Raw genomic sequence first — 17,948 nt, 5'->3', positions numbered from 1 at the left:
TGCATCTTAAGTTGAAACGTTGTAACTTGGAACCAATTTTCTCATAAAAAACAATGTTATAAATGGGGGTTTGGTTCCTGAACCAAGGCCCGATACCCTATTTTCACTAAAAATACCCCAGAATTTTGTACTCAATCAATTATAGATGAGTAATATAGCTACATTAATGTATTTATATTGTAAATAGCAATCATATTGATTTGGAAGGACTTCTTTGAGGTGACTTTGCTGGACTTCTTGAAAGGCTCTTGGTTGGACTTTTTTAAGGGTTCTTGGCTGGAGTCTTCTCAAGAGTGTTGGCTAGAGGTTTTTCTGGAGTCTTGTCTGTTTTCTTAAAGAAAATGTCCAAGCAAGTTTGGACAGATGTTCTCCAGGGAGATGAGCGACGCAGTGAACTTGTTTGCTGGCATGGCGTCGCATCGGATCAAGCGTGAAGTCAAAACTGACATCATAAAGTTGAAACGGTGTCAATTTATGAATGTTGTAAGTGTGAAATGTTGTAACTTGAAATGTTGTAAGACAAGGACTGCCTGTACACTCAGGTTCAACAAAAACATGCATAATTCTCTCTGGATTTGTGTCTGTTTATTTTCCCAAGCCATTTATACTGCCAGAAGCTTGAAGAATTGGGTTCTCCCACTGTAGAATTGAGAAGCTTGAGATCTTGCTGCCATTCTAGGCCCCAAGTGAAAATATAAACACTAGTAAAAATTGTCATGACACAAAGGGTATGATTTTGTGTGTGCTTCAGCACTGCAGAATTATTTCCCGCCACATGGAGCTTTCTTTGCACGGTGCAATTCTCAGTTGCATAGAGAAAACCCCGGTGCAAAGGAGTTCCCGCCACCCGTATGTAAATTTGTTTCCCACTATTGGCCGTTTCTAAATTATTCCCATGTGGCGGCTAGCGATTGGCTTGCTAGCCGTATAAGAGGCTTGAGCAGTTTCTGCCCAAGTTGGAGGACTTCACATCCATCTCATGAAGAACTCTAAGCGCGCCGTGGAGCCTAACAAACTCCGCGTGTGCCTTAAAGGAGGATACTGGGGCCTGATCAACTTCTAGCCTCTCCCTGTCGCCTCACGATCCCTCGACGTACCCTACCCTGCGTGCTCGTGGAGAGTCATCTTTCGGACTCTCATTTCGGTCGTTCCACGGAGCCTAGCAAACTCCGTGAGTGGTATCCAGAGCTCTGTTCGTGTTCGTTTAGCGGAGCCTAGCAAACTCCGCTCATGTGTCTTTGGTGGAGCCTAGCAAACTCCGCTTGTGTTTGTCTGTAACTGCAACTCAAGAAAGTTTTTCCTGCCTGCACCGCGACCACCTACGGTGTAAGTAAAACAATCTTTAATCAACCTCTACGCGTTAGTGCCTAATTCTAGTTCGCCGTGCAGACCTTTTCCCTGGCCCACGTGCCCAGGCTGCTGGCCACAGCCCCTCGGCCCCGACATGGCGACGAGGATGGGATACAGGGAAAGCACGATAGAACTAAAATTAGTTGAGAACTGCCCTTGGCGAAGTGGGAAACGCGACGTAGCAAGCATCGTGGAACTGGAGGTGCATATCACTTACCACCAGGCGGGCGGAACAGGTAAAAGGTTTATCAGCGGATGCCTTTCGCTAAAGGGAGAAGAGGGAGCTTCCAAAGACGGAGCCCTAAGAGAGAGGGAAGTGTATCTTCACCCCGCAGCATTCGGGTGTATAATGAATGATGAGCGGGTCCTGTTTAGGCCCCTCGACACTGTGACCCTCGCCAGTCAGCCCGGCAGGCACAGTAAACCCGACCCTCACCCGGGAGCGTGCCCGTTGCCTAAGATGTGCTCGGGAGAGTGAAGAACCAGTGCCGATTGACTCGTTCGCCCCCTTTATGATGGCGTCTAGATTGAAGGGTCGCGAGCTTCCATCCGAGCTCCGCGAAGATCTGGAGATGGAGGAACGCGCCGCAGATGAGAGGGTAACCCCGAGATACGACAAGGGGGGAATGCTAACTGCAACTTTCCGTATAGTAACTGATTTAATGCAGAAAAATTTAAGTTTGAGAGCCCAGCTGCGTATGGCCGTTCAAGCGGTCAAAGAGGCGGCTGCAAAAGAAAATCTTGAGACGCCACGCCAAGATGGTGCCGAGCAAGAGGGAGACCGCGTGGAAGAACCGGAAGAGAAGGGTGGAGCTTCGGAGGAACTCGTGAGAGTTCGGCCGGCGACCCCGCCCACCGATGCATCATCGCTTCCGGCGACCACGCCTTTTTGCTGACAGAAGGGAGAATCGAGAGGAGGAGTGCATCCGCCCCTCCTGCCTGAAGCAATAACAGCAGCGATGACTCCCGCAGCAGCAGTTCAACCTGTAGCAACAACCAGCCGAGTTTCTACTACCTATTACGCTCGCACCAGAACTGAACTGCAGGATTTGTGCAGAGAGTCAAGAATCTAACCTGAAGAAACTCTAGCTGTATGGTTGGGACGTTTGGTCATGGAACTTGGGTCCGACCTGCTGAACCAGGAAGAAGCAAGCTTCTTGGTCAGACAAGCTTTGTGGAGTAGAGGACATGTCAGTGACATCAACATGGTGGAGTTTAACGTTCGCTGGCCTATTCCACTGCCAGTGCTTGTTGCAGGACTGATCGGTCAAAAAGCCCACTCATGGCATGACCGACAGCCAGAACATACCGGCGCAGAGCAACTCACGCTAGCGATTACCGGAGTCTCGTACTGTGCCTGGAACCCCAGAGCATGTGCACTAGGACTGACATCACTCCAGTGAATAAGACCATGGCCTCACCATCATCTACGAAACCCTGGAACCGTTCCAGTAACCGTCCATAGCATAGATAGTTGTCTTGAGGTTTATGGGCGAAAAAACATCATTGTCATCCAGATTCTGCTTAACCCAATGGTAAACCAACCCGTGAGTAATCTTCTGCGTCAGTTGTCACGACTGCGTATCCTGATGGAGCCAAGAATATCCAGCGATCGGGAACGTCGACACCCAACCGAGGCTCAAGGCACAAGACATCGCGAATCCGATCTTCCATCGTTGCCACAGAGAACACCAGAGGAGCGATACATGTTTGGATTTCTCCTACAGCGTTCTGGACTCAATAAGCGGCAACTTCGGATTTTAGGGAACGCAGGCCAATGGCAACTGGCCTATGAGTTAGGTTTTCATTATCTGGAAGAATTGGATGACGAATCCTCAACGATTTCATCTAGTTGAGTGTGCAAGAGACGGTTGTCCAGAGTAGAGTTGTGTTCAAACACCTGTATTATATGTCTTAGAAATGATAGTGCAGTTCCATGTGAATTTTGTAAATATTAGTGAAATAACTGTTTTAAGAGAATTCTTTTCACAGATCCGGAACTCAGAGTGCATGGTGGAAAGAAGCCCCAGGAAGGATAACATCATCGGCAGAAGTGAGGGCCTGATGCGCAACTTCGCCATGACGCCCACTGAAGCCCTGATCGTGCAATTTTTTGTTATGAATCTGGTTATGTGTGTATGTATTTGTGCCGGCTATTATTTAATTCGATCCCTGGAGGACGAACTTCTTATGTTAGCTGATTTTGTGTTTACCCGTTTAGTTCAACAACCCGTTATAGGAGATACTGGCAACCTGAGTGACGAGCATATGGTATAATTCGGCTGTGCCTTCAGCAAGGGGGGATGTCATGACGCAGAGGGTATGATTTTGTGTGCGCTTCGGCATTGCAGAATTATTTCCCGCCACATGGAGCTTTCTTTGCACGGTGCAATTCTCAGTTGCATAGAGAAAACCCCGGTGCAAAGGAGTTCCCGCCACCCGTATGTAAATTTGTTTCCCACTATTGGCCGTTTCTAAATTATTCCCATGTGGCGGCTAGCGATTGGCTTGCTAGCCGTATAAGAGGCTTGAGCAGTTTCCGCCCAAGTTGGAGGACTTCACATCCATCTCGTGAAGAACTCTAAGCACGCCGTGAAGCCTAACAAACTCCGCGTGTGCCTTAGAGGAGGTTGCAGGGGCCTGATCAACTTCTAGCCTCTCCCAGTCGCCGCACGATCCCTCGACGTACCCTACCCTGTGCGCTCGTGGAGAGTCACCTTTTGGACTCTCATTTTGGTCATTCCACGGAGCCTAGCAAACTCCGTGAGTGGTATCCAGAGCTCTGTTCGTGTTCGTTTAGCGGAGCCTAGCAAACTCCGCTCGTGTGTCTTCGGTGGAGCCTAGCAAACTCCGCTTGTGTTTGTCTGTAACTGCAACTCAAGAAAGTTTTTCCTGCCTGCAACGCAACCACCTACGGTGTAAGTAAAACAATCTTTAATCAACCTCTATGTGTCAGTTTCTAATTCTAGTTTGCCATGCCGACCTTTTCCCCGGCCCACGTGCCCAGGCTGCTGGCCACAGCCCCTCGGCCCCGACAAAAATAAACACTAATTTTGCACTGTGTGATGTCATTGTCATGGGATGGGGTCCTCAGGGATGGCTGTGATACCCCTAGGTCCCCTATGACCATGCCAATTTGGCCCAATGGACACCCTCTTTCTCGCCTGCCACGTCTTGATCGTTATTATAATATAGGGAGGCTGCCCTTGATCTTATTATCTGGACATAGTCCTACTGGACCCTACTGAACCTTGTGAGTTCTCAGATCCTGTTTTGGATCCTGCTGAAACTCAGTGCCTCCCGGGACACCCTCAGCCTTATGGGCTAGATGCGTGGCTCCAAAACTGCCCCTTTACCACGCCCCAAGCCTTGCAGATGTCATACCAATGTTGTCCCCTTGAGTTGCGGCTTCAGCTTAGTCCAGCCCCCACAACTGCGCCCCCTAGCACTGGGGTCTGCTCTCCCCCTTCTCACTGCACCCCCTGGCACTAGAGTCTGCTTTCCCCCTCTCACTGTGCCCCCTGGCACTGGGGTCTGCCCTCCCACTTCTCACTGCACCCTCTGGCACTGGGGTCTGTTCACCCCTGAACACTGCACCCACACTGGTGCTGGTGTTTCCCACACTGTAGTGTGTCCCTAATGAGGCCTCTTCCTTCCCCAATAGCCTCAGCCCGATCCTCCGGTATTATAAAACAGCAAATAAAACATGAGCCCCTGGACTATAATGTAGCACAAAAGTTTAGGGTGTGCTCTGCCCCTTTTAAAAGAATCCAACTTCTTCCCTGGCACTAAGTGTCTAGTAGGCAAGGGTACCTCATTAGCCCTAAGTGCAGCATATTGGATAGTTGCAGCGCCTCTGGGCCATTCCTCCCTGGAGGCTACTTCCCACTGCTGGCAGGGAACTGACTCTCTAGTCCCAGCCCTGGGGTTTATATGGCCCCAGGTTCCTGCCTCTTCCAGTCAGATGACCTGGTGCAGTTGCAGGCTAATCTCCTCTTTAGCCTGTTGCCATGGTAGCCTGCACCTGTGGGCTTCTGTCTGGCTCTTTTGGCTCTCCCCAGGCAGTTTCTGCTCTTAGAGAAGCAGGCACCTTAGTGGCTGCAACAGTCACACACCCATATTCAGTGTTCATTCACCAACAGCTACAGATTTTTTCTAGTGAATCACATGCACTAATATTAATTTGCTAAATGGTCTCACACCCAAAATTACAATAGACCAGATTCTCTGCTGGTGTAAAAGAGTGTAGCACTACTAACTGTTAACATTGCTTAGCTTTTATATAACACTTTTATTCCACCAATCTTTATATGCTTTATATGAAATGTAAGTATTCCTCCCCTCTTACCAATTTACCAACAGGAAATGGAGGCCCAGAGGCCCAGTGTCTCACTAAAGGTCACAGCTAATCCAACAGCAAGACCAGTTCCAATATCCTGCCCAATAACTACAGGTACCATAAGGAGTATAAATTACCTAATGTTGGTTATGTGGCTTTACAGAATGTAAACTCATAATAACTTACATAATGCTGGTTATGTGGCTTTAATGTAAACTCATCTCTTTCCATGTCCCATATAACTGTTCCTGATTCTAATTTACTTGGAGTAGTACTTCATGTCTTGAATTTTATTATTTTTCTTCTTCTTTTCTTGTGTCTTGTCACAATGTTCAGATTTAGGTCCAGAAACAGACACATACTATTTCTCGATCTGTAACTGTAGCAAGGTCTAGAAGATACCCAGCTAACAGATTTGTTGTTCATCACAGGTTGATGAACAGATTTGTTGTTCATCACACATTGTTCACATGCCTGACTCCTGCCTTCAAAAGAGAATCTTTTTCTCACAGCTGAAAGAAAGTCAGCAAAGTAATGGAGGGCAAAGAAATTGCTTCAAAGACACCCTGAAGGCAAACACGAAGAGATGTAACATCAACATCAACACTTGGGAGACCCTTGCTCAGGACCGACCAAAATGGAGGAAGGTTCTTTGGGAGGGACCTCAACACTTTGAAACAGCTTGTCGACAGGCAGAAGAGGAAAAGAGGAACAGGTGAAAAGAACATCAGAACATCCATCATAGCAACACAGTGCCCATCCCTCCTGGAAACACCTATGACAAGACATGTGGATCTAGAATTGGGCTATGGAGCCACCTGCAGACTCAGTATTAAGATCCTTGGAAGACAATCTTACTCGTTCACAAGTGATCACCCATACATACATACTGTTCATCACAGCAATTGGACCATGTGGTTGGCTGATTAGTGAAACATAAGTTTCTCCATATACCCACAATGCAATTCTGAGTCCTATGGGCTAGGTATGCACTGTGTTCTGGTAAATTTACAGAATTGCACTAAAGTATGAGTTTGAGACTGAACTTGGGATACAGGTTGGCTTTGGATCCAAAGGGAACATGGTTTTATGGGTAGGAGATATTGGTCCAGAATGTCAGAAATTCCACAGAATCCACTTATTTTGGGAGACATCCACAAATTCACTGATCACATTTAAAATATTTTTGCCCATCTGAAAATGTGCTGATTTGCAAGTGATCTTCTGTCATAATAATACTTGTGGCACTGGTGAAATCTCCGAAGCTGCTTCTAACATTTTTGTATGACCTGTTTAGTATGAAGTTTACAGAAGTCTCTGTTCTTATTATATTTCTGTCATCTTGGTCATGCAAATAGCTATTCTTGTGGGAGTTTAACTATATATTAACCACAACCAGAAAAAAAGACCTCTGCTGAAACTTCAGGTTGAGGCAATTAAAGGCAGCCATCCGCATAATCTTTGGCAGGAGATCATTCATATTCGAGGTGCAGTGCCTGGGCAGAGTTTAACATTCCATTCTATATGAAAACAACATTAGTTTGGTTTTGTATTAACATTGGAAACCCCCTTTTCTTTCAAATATTATAAGTATAGAGGCAGGTTCAAACTTCTGTCAAAGGATGGAGGTGTTTTGGGTGTAGGTTTTTGGTTTGGCTTATTATGGAAGTAAGAGTAATTCAGGCCCTGATCTGTCATAATTATTTATGACAGTGGGTCATGGCACCATCCTTCATCACTGAAACTTTGGAACTATCATTTTAGATCTAACCAGTAGTCCTTTTAGTTTAGATCTTTTCTCTAGTAATGTTCAGAATCATTCACTTTAAAGGAAGGTTCAGGCAACCATTTTAGTGAACTTGCATTTGGAAATTACCTGCCTGTAGAGGGTGTTTCTTCTTAATCCTCATCAGATAGTGTCTTTTTATATCCTGAGGCATAAGATCTTGGATCCTTTTTTATATTTTTATCCTTTCTAATATAATTGTGGCTCTTCCCATTATTTGTATAAATGTCTAATCCTTTTTTCCCCAACTATTTAGTTGGTCTGATAAAAGATATCACATCTACCCAAAGAACCTTATCTGCCTGTGACCTTAGAACAACACAGCTACAACCAACAACCCTAATCCTCTCTCCTGAATCTTGCCACTCTCTGAATATCTTCCAAAGGATTTTACATTCAGGCTGGCATCAGTGTACTGCTTCTGTATTTCTAAAAGGACAACAGTATAGCAGGATCATCAGAGCACTTACAGGGTGTTTTAATACAGTGTAAAAAGCTCCTATGGAGCACCCACTGGGAAAAATAGCAGGGCATAAGCATTTCCCAGAGATATGGTAATCAGGCATTGAAATTAGCAACATTAACTCACCATCTGTTTCAAGATACAAGCATATTTTTCTTACAACAGGTACTGCAAGGAAATATCCTCTGCTGTGCTACAGGAGATGGATAATAAATAAATCTCACTTTTCTTTTAAGTACTTTGATTCCTGCACATTGGACTTTGAACTGATGCATATACGACATCTGGTGGATTTTAGCTGTACCTGCAACATAAGCAGTATAGTTTATTGTAAGCAATTTTTTAAAACATCCCTACCACACAGACATTGAAAACTAAAGCTATATTTGGTGTGGAGGACAGTTAAGAGTATTTTATTCCCTTACCTTCTCTTCTCTAGACTAGGTGTAATTACAGGTTTCTTCCTTCCTGCTTCATAGGAAACCCCACATTCTTTGTCTGGTACTTATCAGCACATGACCCTAATATTTCTGTCTTCCCTTTCTAAATGAACAGAAATTATTTCTTGGACTCACACCTTGGACACCCCTATCTACCTTTCTTTGTTCTAGTTTCCCTCTTTATTTTACACCTTTAATATAACCATTCTAAATGCTTGTGCCATTGACTTCAGTGGGGCTCTGCTCAAGTACAGGGGGTCTTTTCATAATAGCTTGCTTACTACTTTCAAGTACCACATGTTAGCAAATAGGAAATAGAAAATTATCAGGACAGAGGCATTCATCTTCTACAATGACTTGGAATTTGGGGAAGGGAAGAGTTTAAAACTCAGTCGACAGAGAAGAGTAACATGGGTAAAATCAAGTGAGAGAAGAAACCAGGCCACTGATTCTTTGTGGAGGCAGCAGTCAATCTGACATCCTAGGGGAGTTCTCTCCATTTTTCCAAATGCCTCCTGTCTCTAGAGGAAACTGTCATCAGTCTGAGCAGTCCCAGATGATGACCCTGGGATCTTGTTACAGTAATAGAGCCCAAGACTGTAGAAGCTGTAGATTTTTCACCTGACTCCTACAGGAATTATCTAGGTTGTATCCAGTCTCTGTTGCCTTCAGATTATACAGGGATCAAGGTGAGAGGAAGTGCTTTATTGGAGGACTAGTGAGACAGTAGGATGAATGAAGTGTGCCAGTGTGGGTTCCCTTTGGGAACTCTGTACTTCAGTATGGTATATTGCCTTCTTGCTCTGATTTTAGGAGCTCAGGGTGGTCTTAGGGAATCTGAGGTTTCTGGTGAAGCCTAAAGTGCTGGTTTGAACCTGAAGAAGCCTGTGGTTCACCCTGGCTAAAAGGCAAGATTTAAACTGACTGCTTGGAGTGAGATCCATAGGGGAGGGAGAAAAAAAATTGAGGTGAGGGGCTGAGCATGTGTGTGTATATGCACGTGTGAACCCCCCCAGGCAGGAAAGTCAGTGCGGGGAGGGGAAAGGGCCATGGGAGGGGGTAGGGAGTGGGGCTGGGACGGGGAGGGAGCAGAGCCGAGCTGGTCCCAGGATTGGGACTAGGATCCATTGCACCTGTGCGGCCAGCCCTTCCCCCACCCCCAGGGTTGTTGTCCAGCACTGACACCCCCCATGCCAATGAATCTGCTGCCCCCCCAGCTCCACACTGGCCCCAGCTGCATCCCCACACTGGCCCCAGCCCTGCACTACCCAGGGGGCCAGAGCAGAGCCAGCCTTGGCTGCACTGCTGGGCCAGAGGGGACGGAGCCCCTGGGACCCTTGTGCCTGCCCTGCCCTGAGTCATCATTGTTCTCCTGGGGGCACGGGGAGGGGATGGCAGCTCCCGCCATTGCATGTGTCCCAGGAGAGCATGGGGGGCGTGTACCCCCCAGATCTGCATGGGGCAGGGGAGGGTGCCGCTGCAGGCTGGGGCAGAGGCTGTTCTGGGCTCTCCCCAGCCCAGCCTAGCCCTCCCACAACCGGGAACAGCCCAGTGCAGCCCTGGCTCTAGCCTGCAGCAGCAGCCTGCCCTGCCCCACGCAGATCCCACGGCACATGCCCCCCATGCCTCCTGGGATGTGGGTAGCAACAGGAGCCATGCCCTCCAGATGAGCCGCTCACAGCTCAGTCCCGTGCCCACCACTTGTGCAGCACCTGCCCCTCCCCTAGCCCCAGCCTCACTCCCTCCCTACCCCTGCTGCACTGGAAGCCCTCAGCTGGGTTGCCTTGCAGCCCTACCACTGCCACACATTTTGGGGGGGGCTAAGCCCCGTTAGCCCACCCTTCTGCCGCCTATGGTGAGGTCTACAAGAAGATATGAATAATTGGATCCAATCAGCTTGTTCTCCTAAATGTCAAAGTGGGTTCGGCACTTTTGAAGAGTGACTTAAGGCTTCAGTCCTCTCTAGTAGATCATTGGTCTCTAATGTAATTAAGCTTAAGTCTTAAACACCTGTCCCAATGGTTCTCAGTGGTTCTTGTAACAGGATCAGTCCCCAGGGCACCAGCTGTCATGCCCCCTGGTGGCCACTTGACTCCTGCCCCGACTCTGGCTCCTTGGGGTACTCTCCCCTTTTTACCTCACCTGCTGCATCTTGATGGAATTATTTCAGTATAAAAAGAGGCTGCCCCCAGGGTCCCGGAGTGAGCCCAGTCCAGCTAAGCCTTGACCCTCAGACACAACACTAAGCTTTGGCTTCAGCCTCCCTGCTGTGGCCTTAGTCTTCCTGCCTTGGCTAGCCCCTCCAGCCCTCCTAGGTTACTGACTCCAGACTGGGCTATTGTTGGTCTGTTCTCAGCCCTCAGTCCTCTGGCTAAACTACTTCAGTTGCATCCCAGCACTTAGCCATCTGGATCCTTGACCCCAGCCTAGGCTGCTTACCACAGACCATGGCCTCCACACCTCCCCCATAGCCAAAACCTAGTTCTCCAGTTAGCATAATCAGAATATAAACACAAGCACAAAGGCTGTACAATAAAAATCCTCCCCACACTGGGTCATTACATCCCACAAGCTATAAGTCCCCCTTAGCTCTTTCCTTGCAGCTGTCTAGAACAGCTTGGGTGCAAGTCAGTCTGTCTCCTACAGCCATCTCATTCAGGCACTCCTCTTCTGCAGCCTGCAAAGCCAAACTAACTGCTTGCTCTAGTGTTACTGGGCTTATAAGCAAGCCTGGTCTGCCACTCTGTCCTTAAAGTAACATGAACCTCTTGTGTATTTGCAAGGATATAACTCCCTGGGACACTGAAGGACCTAATCATCTCACAAAGACAGAGTGGTAACTGGGTAAATGAACCCCAAAGGGAGATATCAGGCTTGGTTTATTAGCTGAAGGCACCCACCTGTGGCCTAGCTCCTCTCCGATCCTCTCTCTATCCCCAGATACTAGAGGGAAGCTTCTTGGCCTTCACAAATTCTTGGCCTTCAAGCTTCTCGGCTCTCTTGGCCTACAGATACAGATACATAACGAGCAAAAGGAAGGTGCAGAGTAACATAGGGCCCCTGCAGCACAAATCAGGACAGTTGGTGGCCGACACAGGGAAAAAGGCCACTCTTCAATGAGTTCTTCACTTTAGTATTCCTGATTCCTGAGTTCTGGCCAAGACAATTTCTCCAATTTGAACATAGATAGATGTCAGGGAGGCTCTAGACCACAAATAGTTAGTGCTGACTTAGTTAAGGAGCACTTCGAGGGGCTGGATGGGTACAAGTCAGAAGGCCCGGATGACCTCCATCCACGGGTGCTGAAGGAATTGGCCAGTGTCATAGCTGAGCCACTGGCACGGCTGTTTGAGCACTCATGGTGCTCCGGCCAGGTCCCAGAGGACTGGAAAAGGGCCAACGTGGTGCCCATTTTTAAGAAGCGGAGAAGGGATGAGCCAGGTAACTTTAGGCCAGTCAGTCTTACCTCTATCCTTGGGAAAACACTGGAAAAAATCATTAAAGAGCGCATTTGTGAAGGCCTAGCAGGGGAATTGATGCTGAAAGGAAACCAGCACAGGTTTGTCACAGGTAGATCCTGCCTGACAAACCTTATAGCCTTTTATGACCAGGTAACACATTGCCTTGACACTGGAGCTGAGGCAGATGTCACCTACCTGGACTTCAAGAAGGTCTTTGATACAGTTTCGCATCCTAGTCTAATAAGGAAGCTAGCAGGCTGTGGAGTGGATACTTACATAGTCAGGTGAGTGACAAACTGGTTTAGGGACTGCACTCAGAGAGTGGTGGTGGATGGGTCATTTTTGACCTGGACGGAGGTAGGCAGTGGTGTCCCGCAGGATCGGTGTTATTTAAAATCTTCATCAGTGATTTGGACAAGGATGTGGAGAGCACCCTGTCCAAGTTCACAGATAACATCAAGTTATGGGACATAGTTAACACACCAGAGGGCAGGGAGCGGATACAGGCAGATCTGGACAGGTTAGAGCAATGGGCAGAATGAAACAGGATGCAATTCAACAAAGACAAATGCAAGGTACTCCACCTAGGGAGAAGGAATCCACTGCACACCTATAGGTTGGGGGATGACCTCCTCAGCAGCTCAGCAGATGAAAGGGATCTTGAAGTCATAGTTGACTCCAAGATGAACATAAGCAAGCAGTGAAATGAAGCCATCAACAAAGCCAATTGTACCTTATCATGCATTAGCAGATGCATGACCAACAGATTGAGGGAGGTGATGCTCCCCCTCTGTGTGGCATTGGTCAGGTCACAGTTGGAGTACTGTGTCCAGTTCTGGGCACCACCCTTCAAGAAGGATGTGGAGAATCTGGAGAGGATCCAGAGAAGGGCCACTTGCATGATTAGTGGCCTCCATGCAAGACCCTACAAGGGGAGGTTGAGGGATCTGGATCTCTTCAGCCTTCACAAGAGACATTTGAAAGGGAGACCTTGTAGCAGCCTATACATTTATCAAGGGAGGACAACAGAGACTTGGAGATGCGCTATTTACCAGGGCACCCCTAAGAGTAACTAGGAACAAGGGTACAAACTAGTGGAGGGTAGATTCAGGTTAGACATTAGGAAGTAATTTTTCACAGTAAGGGTGGCCAGAATCTGGAACAGGCTGCCAAGGGAGGTGGTACTATCAAAAGACATCTGGATGTTTATCTTGCTGGGATCCTATGATCCCTGCTGACTTCCTGCCCCTGAACAGGGGGCTGGACTCGATGATCTTCTGAGGTCCCTTCCAGCCCTAATGTCTATGAAATCTATGAAATCTAACTTGGAGGTCTTCAAGAGGAGGCTAGATAGGCACCTGGCTGGGGTCGTCTGACCTCAGTCTTTTTCCTGCCTGGGGCAGGGAGTCAGACACGATGATCCTTTGGGGCCCCTTCTGACTCTACAGTCTATGAATCTATGAAAATTACTCTATCTGTGGTACTTGGGATGCTCACAGTAGAAATGGTTCAGTGCAGTTTCATGCCTCCTATGCCAGATATCTTATCCTGAAATAGGTGAACGTAAAGGGACTGTGACCAGTCTCACTGCTCCTGAGGCTGCTCTAACAGTCCTTAATCCTGGGAATGCCTCTCCCTCAGAATAGTTTTTACTGCTTGGGACTGAAAGGATGGATGGTGCCAAGCACCAGCTCATTCATGAGCTATTTACATCTGCCCTGCCAGCTAAATGCTGAAAGTGTTGTACAGAGGCCTCATTAATTTACTGATCTCAGGTTCCTCTCTTGACTGGGATTATTCTAGCCCCCAAGGCCTGGAATAGACTCCCTCTAGAGGTGGTGCAAGCACCTTCTCTGGACTCTTAAGAAATATTTGGACATCTTGCTGGGATCCTTTTGACCCTAGCTGACTTCCTGCCCCTGGGGCAGGGAGCTGGACTTGGATGATCCTCCGAGGTCCCTTCCGGCCCTCATGTCTATGAAATCTATGAAAGCCCTTCCCTGCTGCTGTCAACAGAGACATCCTCATCTTTAGGTAGGCTGGTTAAGGTATGTCTAATTTAACAGAAGATAAGAAAGATGCTCTCACAGGCATCTTTTCGTCTAGAAACAAAATCACTTTTGCTTTTACAAAGCCATTCATGTTCCAGCTTTTCCTTTCTAATTGAAACAAAGAAAGGAAAGATATTGCTTGGGACACTGGGGACCAACTTTTTTGGCAGGTACACTACAAATCAAGCCCAGCACCCTCCCTGAGTGCCAATCTGACTTCCTTCCTCTGCCTGGTCTGCTGCTCTGCTTTCTGCTCCCTACCCTGATCTTGTGCTCTGCTTTCTGCTTACTGCACATCTGCCACTGTGCTGGCTGACCTCTCCCTAATCTGCCATGTGCCCCACACAGACACTGCCTGTTCCACTTGTGGCACTTAAGTCACAGGTTGGCCACCCCTGGTCTTGGGGAGAGCAGTTACTTCTACAGTGGCTGCTCCAGCCTAAAATTTTCCTAAAAATCTTAATCTGTCAAAAGAGGTCTCTCATCACTGTGCTGCATTGGCAGCATTGGGATTGTGACCATTACCTGTGGGCCTGTAACCAAACTGTGGACCCCACTGCATGACCTTGAATCTGTTGTTATTGTCTGAAAGATTTATGTGTGCTCTAACCTTTATACCAATTCCTGAGTCTTCTCATTTCAATCCTGGATGCTCTGAGCCCCAGTCTGTGTGCTGCCAGCCAGAGTCAAGGCTGCTCTCCACCAAGCACTTAGGAACACAGAAATATGAGGCAATTGTCAAAACCCAAATCATAGGGTTGGTGTTGCAACATAATGTAGTCCTCATTTGCATGACCTTTGGCAACCAGGGATTAAATCCATGGGTGTCCAGTGCCTTTTGAGTCTGGTGCCACTTTTGCTGGTGGCCCTGCTCCCTGGCCAGCACTTGCAGGGGGGGCACTGGTGCACTGGGGGGCACTGGTGCTTCCACCTGTCCCCCTGCCAGCTGGCTAAACAGGGAGCGCGTCCTGGCAGGGGGTGCACTGGCACTCTCAGGGGGTGCATGTGCACCCCTGTGCACCACCTACGCATTGCCCATGACTAAATCTATATCATTAAAGCATCAGAGAGATGGGGTTGGGAGATTATCTTTCTTTCCTGGTCTAACTCACACTGTCATTGCACATGCTGAGCCTGTCCTTGTAACACATCCCATGTCAATGCATTTCAAATTATGAAGCAGGAAGCAGTGGGTCTGAGGTTGCTATGCCTCTAAGGGGCAGATTACGCACAATACATTATGTCTGTCTTGCAATCAGCAGAACTAGCCTACTATTTCCATATAAAACCTTTCCAATCCATGCTCAGATTCTGAACTGTTTTGGAAAAGAAGATTGAGATATTCTAGTGCTTCAGCCTCTTGTCATCTGATTGCTCCAGATGACTTCTTTAGCTGATCACTGTTCCCTGGGGCCTGTATCCCATCATATTGAAGGGTATACATGCTGTGGCCACCTTCCCATCCTAAAATACTAGTATTAAGGCTTTTCCTATGGGTGAGAGGTGAGCTCCTGCCTCACCTATTATGTGCTTCCCCACCATGGCAGCATGACTCATACCAGCCAGCCAGTTCTCCATGATACTCTTCTGGGGTGTGAACCTGGATTGGTGCATCTGGCCACTGGGCACAGGACTGGCTGTTTCCCTATGGGGAACAAGAGTAGCTTTGTCCTCTTCCAGTTTCCACTGTCTGATTGTGGTACCTCTTTCTAGGCAAGAGCTAGGATGCATAGCTAATCTAGATCCCGGATGAGAAATGAGGTATGCTTTTCAGTCTATGGCTGCCGTCTATATGAGAAATAATTCATTGGCTTTTATGTCTGAGTTGGAACTGACTCTTGCCAGTTGCTTCACTTTGAAGGGTAATTGATGCCTCACTCCAAATGGCTGGAGACAAGGGCATGTTAAAAAATGCAGACAGGGCCATTTTGTCACACAGGACAGGGCCATTTTGTCACACAGGACAGCACCTTCAGGAAATATCCTGGAACTTCATACTGCTAGTCACCAGTGTCCAAATTAGTGGTTCTCAATCTTTTTAGACTCAAGGCACCCTTCCATCACTTTTGTTAATTAAGCAGCACCCAATTTCAAAATCTAATTTATTTATTAACAGTGCTTACCTCCTTGCAGAAGGGCTAGCCAGGGAGAGCCTGAGCCTGCACCTACATGTTTACCTCCTCACAGCCAAAGCCTGAACCTGTTCTTATCTACTTACCTGCTCATACCTTGCTTATCTCCTCACGCTTCCTGCAGCACCCTTCAAAGGATCTCACAGCATTTCAGAATGCTGCAGCACCCTGGATGAGAATCACTGGTCTAAAATGGTTCAGTGTTCGATTCTTCTCTGGCTTACAGTAAATGGGTAGTCTGAAAATTAGTGACAGGAGCTTGACTTGTACAAGTTATACTGGTCACAGGGTGGCCTCTGCATTTGTGGAGTAAAAATTTTTGCACGGGAGAGGCTGGGTCCAATACGGGAGAGGCTGGGTCCTTTGACAGGGTGTAAAGTCCCTTTAAGAAGTCAGAGGTGCAGCTAGGTGCAGGTGGAGGGACTCAGGCTGCTGGGTGGTTTCCCCACCTGGGAGCATGAAAAATGGCCCCAGCTGCATTGAGAAGACAAAAGAAGCTTGTGGAAGCTGGAAAGCTTTAAGGGAGAAAGGCACTAATTTGTTTTACAGCCTGAAAGGAGGAAAGCCATGTTTTGTTTGTTAGCCTAAAGAGAAAATAACTTTTTTTTTGGTTATTTGACTTCCTTTGCTGCAAAGACATATAGGTTCATCCTTTCAGGTTACCTGCCTGCTCTAGCAATTCCATCAGTGGCAACATCCTCCTCCAGGTCTTGGCTCTGTCACCACTGCCTGCTGTCTCCCACTCTAGCCCTGTCACACTGAAACTTCACTGAATACAGGCTAGGTAAGAGAAAAGGGCTCTTGACCCACGCTTTTGTAACTGCATACAGGCCACTTTCATGCACATGCATTTTACTTAGGGACAACATCAGACATGCACTTTTGCATATCTTTTGCATACCAGGCTCACTGTTTGTCATTAAACTTACCCCAGTTTGCAAGGCCAAGGTAGTGCTATAAATTCTCTCATTCCACTGGAAGACATCTAAATATACCAAGATAGGAAGGGGTTTTGAGTGACAGAAAGCTAGTATTATATTATTTATACAGCAACTGCTGCAGGACTATGTTAGGTCAGGTTATAGAACCCCTATACGAGTCATGTGCATCACTCCCCATAACGCCTGCTGCTTGGAGGACTAAGATGGGAGCCATTGAGAAATTTCCCCCACATTTTTATTTTTAAAAAGCTTCGCATAGACATGGGTCTTGTCATTGTTAGTCATCATTTAAAAATAAATGAGATGAGAGGAAGGTGATGAGTGACAGAAGCACTTGGATTAGAGATCAGTATTGGGTAACTACTCTGAGATACCTCCTCAAGACAGGAAGCATTCATGTAGCCAGCCTGGATGTGAGTGTTGGAAGATCATGCTAGTGGGGGGTCTTGCCTGACTAGAGTGAGGCTTATGCTAATGCTGGAGTCTTTTTGTTCAAGCATGAAAAATGATTCTCAAAGCCTCTAGCCAGCTTAAAGGCCTGGAGAGATAATGCCAAGCCCCATAAATGAAAATGCAGATTCTCTTCCTGAATGAGGATTGGTTTGGAAGCCCTAAAGCTCTCCCTGTATTATAAGGCATCTTGATGATTAACTCTGTAGTGTGGGCATTTCTCTTGCAACCATTGTGCCTGATATCCAATTCTTCCAACTCTTGAATAAAAAAGATTTCTCCCCAACTGGTGAAATGATTGTGCAATGTGCTGGGGTTATTCTAATCAATTCTCCAGCTAGTTTGTGCAACTCAGTCCCAGGTGTAGGGGTTGTTCATCATCCTTATATCATCTACTACCCAGGTGCTCATCATCCTGGTCTTCATCTCCTTCAAACTGCCCACTTTGTTCTGTGTCTGAATCCTAATGGTTTGTCCCTCTGCATACAAACTCTACCATACTTTGTTCTCCATTTGACGTTGTGAACCCTTTTCT

The sequence above is a fragment of the Alligator mississippiensis genome, chromosome 6, assembly GCF_030867095.1.
Source record: "Alligator mississippiensis isolate rAllMis1 chromosome 6, rAllMis1, whole genome shotgun sequence".
Taxonomy (NCBI): domain Eukaryota; kingdom Metazoa; phylum Chordata; order Crocodylia; family Alligatoridae; genus Alligator; species Alligator mississippiensis.
Note: the sequence above shows the minus strand (reverse complement) of the source record.